Source organism: Silene latifolia, chromosome 3 (assembly GCF_048544455.1).
Source record: "Silene latifolia isolate original U9 population chromosome 3, ASM4854445v1, whole genome shotgun sequence".
Lineage (NCBI taxonomy): Eukaryota > Viridiplantae > Streptophyta > Magnoliopsida > Caryophyllales > Caryophyllaceae > Silene > Silene latifolia.
This window is the reverse complement of record NC_133528.1, coordinates 108,389,055-108,395,054: the sequence shown is the minus strand read 5'-3', so window position 1 is coordinate 108,395,054 and position 6,000 is coordinate 108,389,055. Positions and strand designations below refer to the sequence as shown.

The 6,000-nt window shown below is 40.1% G+C and overlaps 1 non-coding gene across 1 annotated transcript; it reads right to left on the bottom strand.

Annotated features, from left to right (window-relative positions):
• Window positions 1-485: 485 nt before the first annotated feature.
• LOC141650188 (small nucleolar RNA R71) lies at window positions 486-592 on the bottom strand. Its single transcript, XR_012546236.1, has one exon. It is a non-coding gene; the product is annotated as a small nucleolar RNA R71 (small nucleolar RNA).
• Between the last annotated feature and the right edge of the window lie 5,408 nt (window positions 593-6,000).

Below are 6,000 nucleotides of genomic sequence, written 5' to 3'. Positions count from 1 at the left end.
TGGGTATTGGAGAGATCGTGGACATTCAACGAAATAACATTGAGTTTGTTAACCCTTTTGTAAGAGAAGGAGAGGATAACCCAATTCCAAACCAACCACAAAATCAACCCACAATGCCTAAATTTTCATCTCATTCCGTACCAACCGAGGAGAACCTACCAAACGGTACTCCTACACCAGCACATTTAACCGGTAATTTTATTGCCAAATCCACGTTCATACAATTAGTTGAGTGAAGTCAATTTGGAGGGATGCCTAGTGAAGATCCTCATTTACATATGGGGACTTTTTGTGACTATTGTGATGCAATTTCTTAAACCGGAGTTACTCAAGATCAAATTTGGTGGGTATTATTTCCTTTTTCCTTGATCGGTACCGCAAAGCAATGGTTGAAGAGCCTAGACAATGCTACCATTGGTATTGATTCATGGAAGAATTTAGCACTTGCCTTCTACAAGAAATTCTATCCTCCAGAGAAGACTAACATGTTGAGAGCCCAAATCACCGGGTTTAAGCAAAGGGATGAGGAATCATTATATGAAGCATGGGAGAGATATAAGGACACTTTTCGTTCTTGTCCACACCATGGACTTAGTGAGCGGTTCCTTGTTCAACAGCTTTGGAACGGCTTATATAATGACTCACGCAATGTGCTTGATATGGGATTCAACGGGGGGTTTACCGAAGTTGATGACAACCAAACATGGGCCAAAATTGAAGAGATGGAGGTTCATAATTCCCAATATAGTCGGCCTCGAAAGGCCACTAGAGGAGGAAAGCATGAGGTAGATTCCATCACACAATTGGGTGCTCAACTAAGTGCTCATATCGATACCATCAACTTGAGGTTCGAGAAGGTCATGGCTAAGCTTGATGAAGCTTCCAAATCACCCAAACAACATGTCAATGCTATGATGGCATCATCCTCAATGCCAAATGGAGTATGTGAAAGTTGTGGAACCTTGGGACATGATCAAAACGAATGTAGGGGAACAAATGAACAAGTGAATGCTTTTCAAGCATACAAGAATAGCACCCCTTATTCCAACTACTATAATGAAAATACCAAATTCCATCCAAATCTCTCATACAAGAGCCAAAATGTTCAAAATCCTCAACCAACGTACACCCCACCTCCAATGAGAAATCCAACTCAAAGACCCTTTTTCAACCAAAGCCAAGGATATCAAAATCAACCTTCCTACAACCAATCCAATGACCAAACCTTTGATGTTCAAAAAGCGGTCCTCCAAATGCAAAAGAACCGACAAGAATTCTTCACCCAAATGCAAAAAGATAGCCAAGCTAAAGAAACCACCATCAACAAAATACTTGCCCACACCAAAATTTTAGATACTCAAATAACTCAACTAGCATCTTCTAGCTCCCAAAGACAAAAGGGGCAATTACCTCCTCAAGGTAACCCCCCAAGACATGAAACGGTTAGTGCCATCCATTTGAGTAGTTGTATAAGATATGAGGGTCCAAAGAGGCCAATTGATGAAGATATTGTGGATGATAGTAGCAAGCAAGGAGTTGTGGAGAACTCTAAGGTAGTAGAGCCTACTACCAATGAACTTTCAAAGAAGAGAAATGAAGAAAAGGCCAAGAATGTTGATAAGAAGCCTATTGTGATTACACTTCCATTCCCAAGTCGACAAGCTAAGCCTAAGCTTGATGAGCAACTTGGAAAGTTCATGGAAATTGTGAAAAACTTAGAATTCTCAATCTCATTCACGGAATTGATCAATTATGTTCTGGTTTATGTAAAGTACATGAAAGATATTCTTAACAAAAAGAAATCCATCCGAAAGTTGGAAACTATTGCCTTTACCAAAGTGAGTAGTGCTATTCTTCAAGGGAATTCCCATCCAAAGCTCAAAGATCCGAGAAGTTTTTCTATACTATGTACTATTGGCTACACTACAATAAACAATGCATTGTGTGATCTTAGAGCAAGTGTAAGTGTCATGCCATACTCGGTATGTGAGAGGCTTGGAGTGGGAGAGCTCAAAAGCACCAACATTACTCTTCAAATGGCAGATCGATCAACCAAGATACCTCTAGGGGTATGGGAGGATGTGCCCGTGAGAATTGGCAAATTCTTCATCCCGGTAGACTTCGTCATTGTAGACATAGAGGAGGACTCTAACATTCCTATCATCTTAGGAAGACCTTTCTTGCATACCGTCTGAGTGGTAATCCATGTGAAACATGGAGAGCTCACACTTGAAGTAGGGGATGATACAAGAACTTTCAATCTTGACAAAACCATGAGAGCTCCCCGATTACATGAGCCATGCTTCATGGTCGATCACTATAGCCGAGAAAGCGATAGGAAGAAGTTAGAATCTCTATGCAAAGATCAAGCCAAGGGTAACGAAAAATAACCCATATGGAAGAAGAAAGTAGATGATATTAAAGTAGCACTATTCGGAGAGCATGAAATTTTAAACAACAATGAGAGCTTGAATAGCTCACCCATCATGACAAGTAATGAAGAAGGCCTCATTGGCCATGAGAAAGGAGAGTTGATCTTGCCAACTCATGACATCATTGGGAAATAAGCAAGCAAAGTTTATGGTCTATGGGACGATGAATTTGAAGGATTGGTCAATCCTTATATCGGAAATGCTATGGCATTGGACCAAGGCTTTGTAGATCTTTGTCATCACTTTGACTCGGACTAAAACAATGAAGAAACCGATGTACAAAAGTCTATGCAAGATCTTTACTTTGAGAATGAACAAGCTTTTGACTACTTCTACAAGGCGTTGAGCAACATCAACAACATCTTGGCTTTGCTCCCTTGATACCTCTGACGAGAAGGAGAGTTTGGTGGAGTCCTCTCTAAACCACCATTTGTAATATTCTAACCCCTTAACTATCATTTTATTCCCTTTACTGCATTTTTGTCATTTTTGCATTGCATTTTCATGCTTTGTTCTAAGATTTTTGACATGAGCGCAAGTGAGGGAGGGATTTTAATGTGTTTTAATGTGTAGTGTTTGATCAAGTGTGAGGAAGTCACATGCCTAGGTTAACCAAGCCTTTGTAATGCGACCTATAACAATTAATAAGAAAAGGAAGAAGGAATGACGCGGGAAGAGGATCCCCACGAGCAGACCTGAGCTCGTGGGAGCTAAGGGGTAAGACGAGAGTCTCCAGACTTAGGACGCCCGTCCAGGCTTTGGGTCATGGGAGCTGGGAAGCTTCAAGTTTTGGTAAAATTCCGGTAAGAAAATCTGCCCGAGTTGACTTCAGGACGCGCGTCCTCCAACCTCAGGACACCTGTCCTATTCTCTAGTTGTGGGTCCTCGGAGGCTACAAATTTCGGAGATTTTCCTGTAAGAAAATCCGCCCGTCCCAAAGGTGAACCGAGCATCTCATCCCAGAATCCACTCGAGCCAACCTGATGACGCCCATCCCAGACCTGCTTTGTCCCTTTCAGAATTTCCTGTAAGGAAATCCGCACGAGCCAACGCCAGGACGCTCGTCCCAGACCTGATACATAGCAAAACACGGTATTTTTCCCTTCTTCCCAATTCATTTACCTCTTTCAAACACAAACACAACCATTTTCCCTCACTTCAACCTTCAATCCCCTCATCCAAAAACATCAATTTCTCACCAAAATTCACCACAATCAAATCAAAACTTTCTCAAAACACAATTAAAATATTCCTTCATCAACAAAAGAGCATTTAATCATCAATTTCCTCACAAATTGAGTCAATTTTCTAGGGTTTGTGGCAAATTCCAAGAATCCCTAATTAATTGAGGAATTGATTGAAGTTTTAAGAATCAAGGAGCATTCAAGAATCATCTTGGTTTGTTGATATCAAATTGATAAGGAGCATACAATGGCAAGGACTAAAGGCGGAACTAAGGCACCCAAAAACCCAAATTGTCAAAAAGGCAACAAACTCTTCTAGCATCAAAAGCTTTGGTAGTAGCTCAACCAAGGGAGCAAGCACAAGAAATCGTCAATCCCATTGAGGAAGCTACCCCTTCTATTCCGGTTGTGGAACAATTGCCAAACTATCCGGTGGTAACTTTTTTATCAGACAAACATAGGCTTGCATTTCTATCCCTTGCCAAAAATAAAGTTTTAGCTACCAAGTTTATTTGCCAAGATACTTTGCAAAAATTGGGTGTACTTGAGCAATCTAGAGCCTTTTTCGAGTCCATGGGGTTGAAAACCCTCTTTGATATAAATGAATTGACTTACCCTTCATTGACCATGGAGTTCATAAGCTCCTTGTGGGATTACAAGGTAGAGACTCAAAATTATGTTGAGTTACGACTTGAAAACGAGAGTAGAAGAATACTGAAGGGTGATTTTTGTAAAGTGTTTGGACTTACGAAATATGATCATTTTGAAAATAAGCCTTTGAAGTATGATGCCTCACCCCTATGGAAGGCTATAACCGGTCGTCAATTCGATTTCTTCCGGGAGAGGCATGGCTTGTATGTTCACCATCCGGGTATAAGAACTTGGCAACATGGCTCGAAATAGGAAGAACACAAAAATTCTCCCTAATTCTAACGTTTTGATTTGTTTCTGACGCAACATGGCTCGAAATAGGAAGAACACAAAAAATCCTTCAATTTCATCACAATCATCTCAAAAAAACAAAAAAAATGTAGTTAATGTTTGATTTAATAAGGGGAAACCACCAAAACATCTACGATTTTCATCTGAAGACATCGAATCTGATCTCGAATTGATTGTGGAGGAGAATGATCATGAACCAGATGATGAATCAATTTCTCAGCAAGCGGTAGAGCAGACGACACCAGTTCAACCATTGTTCGTTTAACCAAGGAGGATGTTGTTGGTGAGATCAATTTCTTGTCTAATGCTGTTGTTTGTTACATTCTATGTGCTAATCCACCTAGCTCTACTGGGTATATAAAACGGATATGGCAGGGGTATGGGGTGGATAAGATAGCGTTCATGCCTAATGAAATTTTTCTGGTAATATTTAAGACTAAGGAGAAACAGCAAATTGTTTTGAATAATGGTCACCTAATTTTTGACAATAAACCGATTATTGTGAAAGCATGTGAAGCTGATATAGATTTAGTGAAGCATGACGTTAAACGTGTTCCTATCTGGATCAAATTATGGATTAGATGTTAAATTTTGGGGACCTGAGTGTTTGAGGAAAATTAGTAGTACTATGGGGACATATCTTAAGAGTGATGAAGCAACTCAGCATCGGGATTTTTTAGGTTATGCTAGGATTATGGTGGAGGTGAATGTTGACCAAGAATTCCCTACTGAGATTGGCTTCATTAATGAGAATGGTAAGCAGCAGACAGTCAAGGTGATGTATGACTAACTCCCTATTACGTGTGTAGCATGTAAAGGGATGGGGCATGCTACTGCAAAATGTAGAAAGGGGGAAGCTAGACCTGTGGCTAATATATGGAAGCCAAAGGTTGTTGTTCCTAGGAAACATTTTGTTAAACAGGTACCAAACCAAAAGTTGGTAGCACCAGTTTAGCAGAAGAGTCCTGTGCAGAGACCTACTCAATAGAGTCCTTCCCCCGTTTCTATTGGGATTGTACACATGTGGTAGTATCCAAACCAGTGATAGAACAGTCTATGCGTAGAAGGCTCATTACCAGATTGATGAGGCAGGAAAATGGTGAGAGGAGAGTCTTTACTCCAAGGGGTCTGAGTTTCATAGACGCATTGAGTCACTCTATCCAGAAGACACGAAATAGGATAGTTGAAAAGAGGGAGTGCAGTAGAATTAAAGGTGATAATGGGTAGCTGCGGTTTCTGGAATGTTAGAGGCTTAAATAGTATTAATAAACAGTATGAAATAAAGAGGTTTCTTAACCAGAATAATATAGGATTGTTTAGATTAGTGGAAACAAAAATAAAGAGTCATAGGTGGTTTAAAGTTAAGAATAACTTGTGTGACAACTGGTCTATATGTACTAATTTTAGCTTACACACTGGAGGTAGAATATGGTTATTATGGG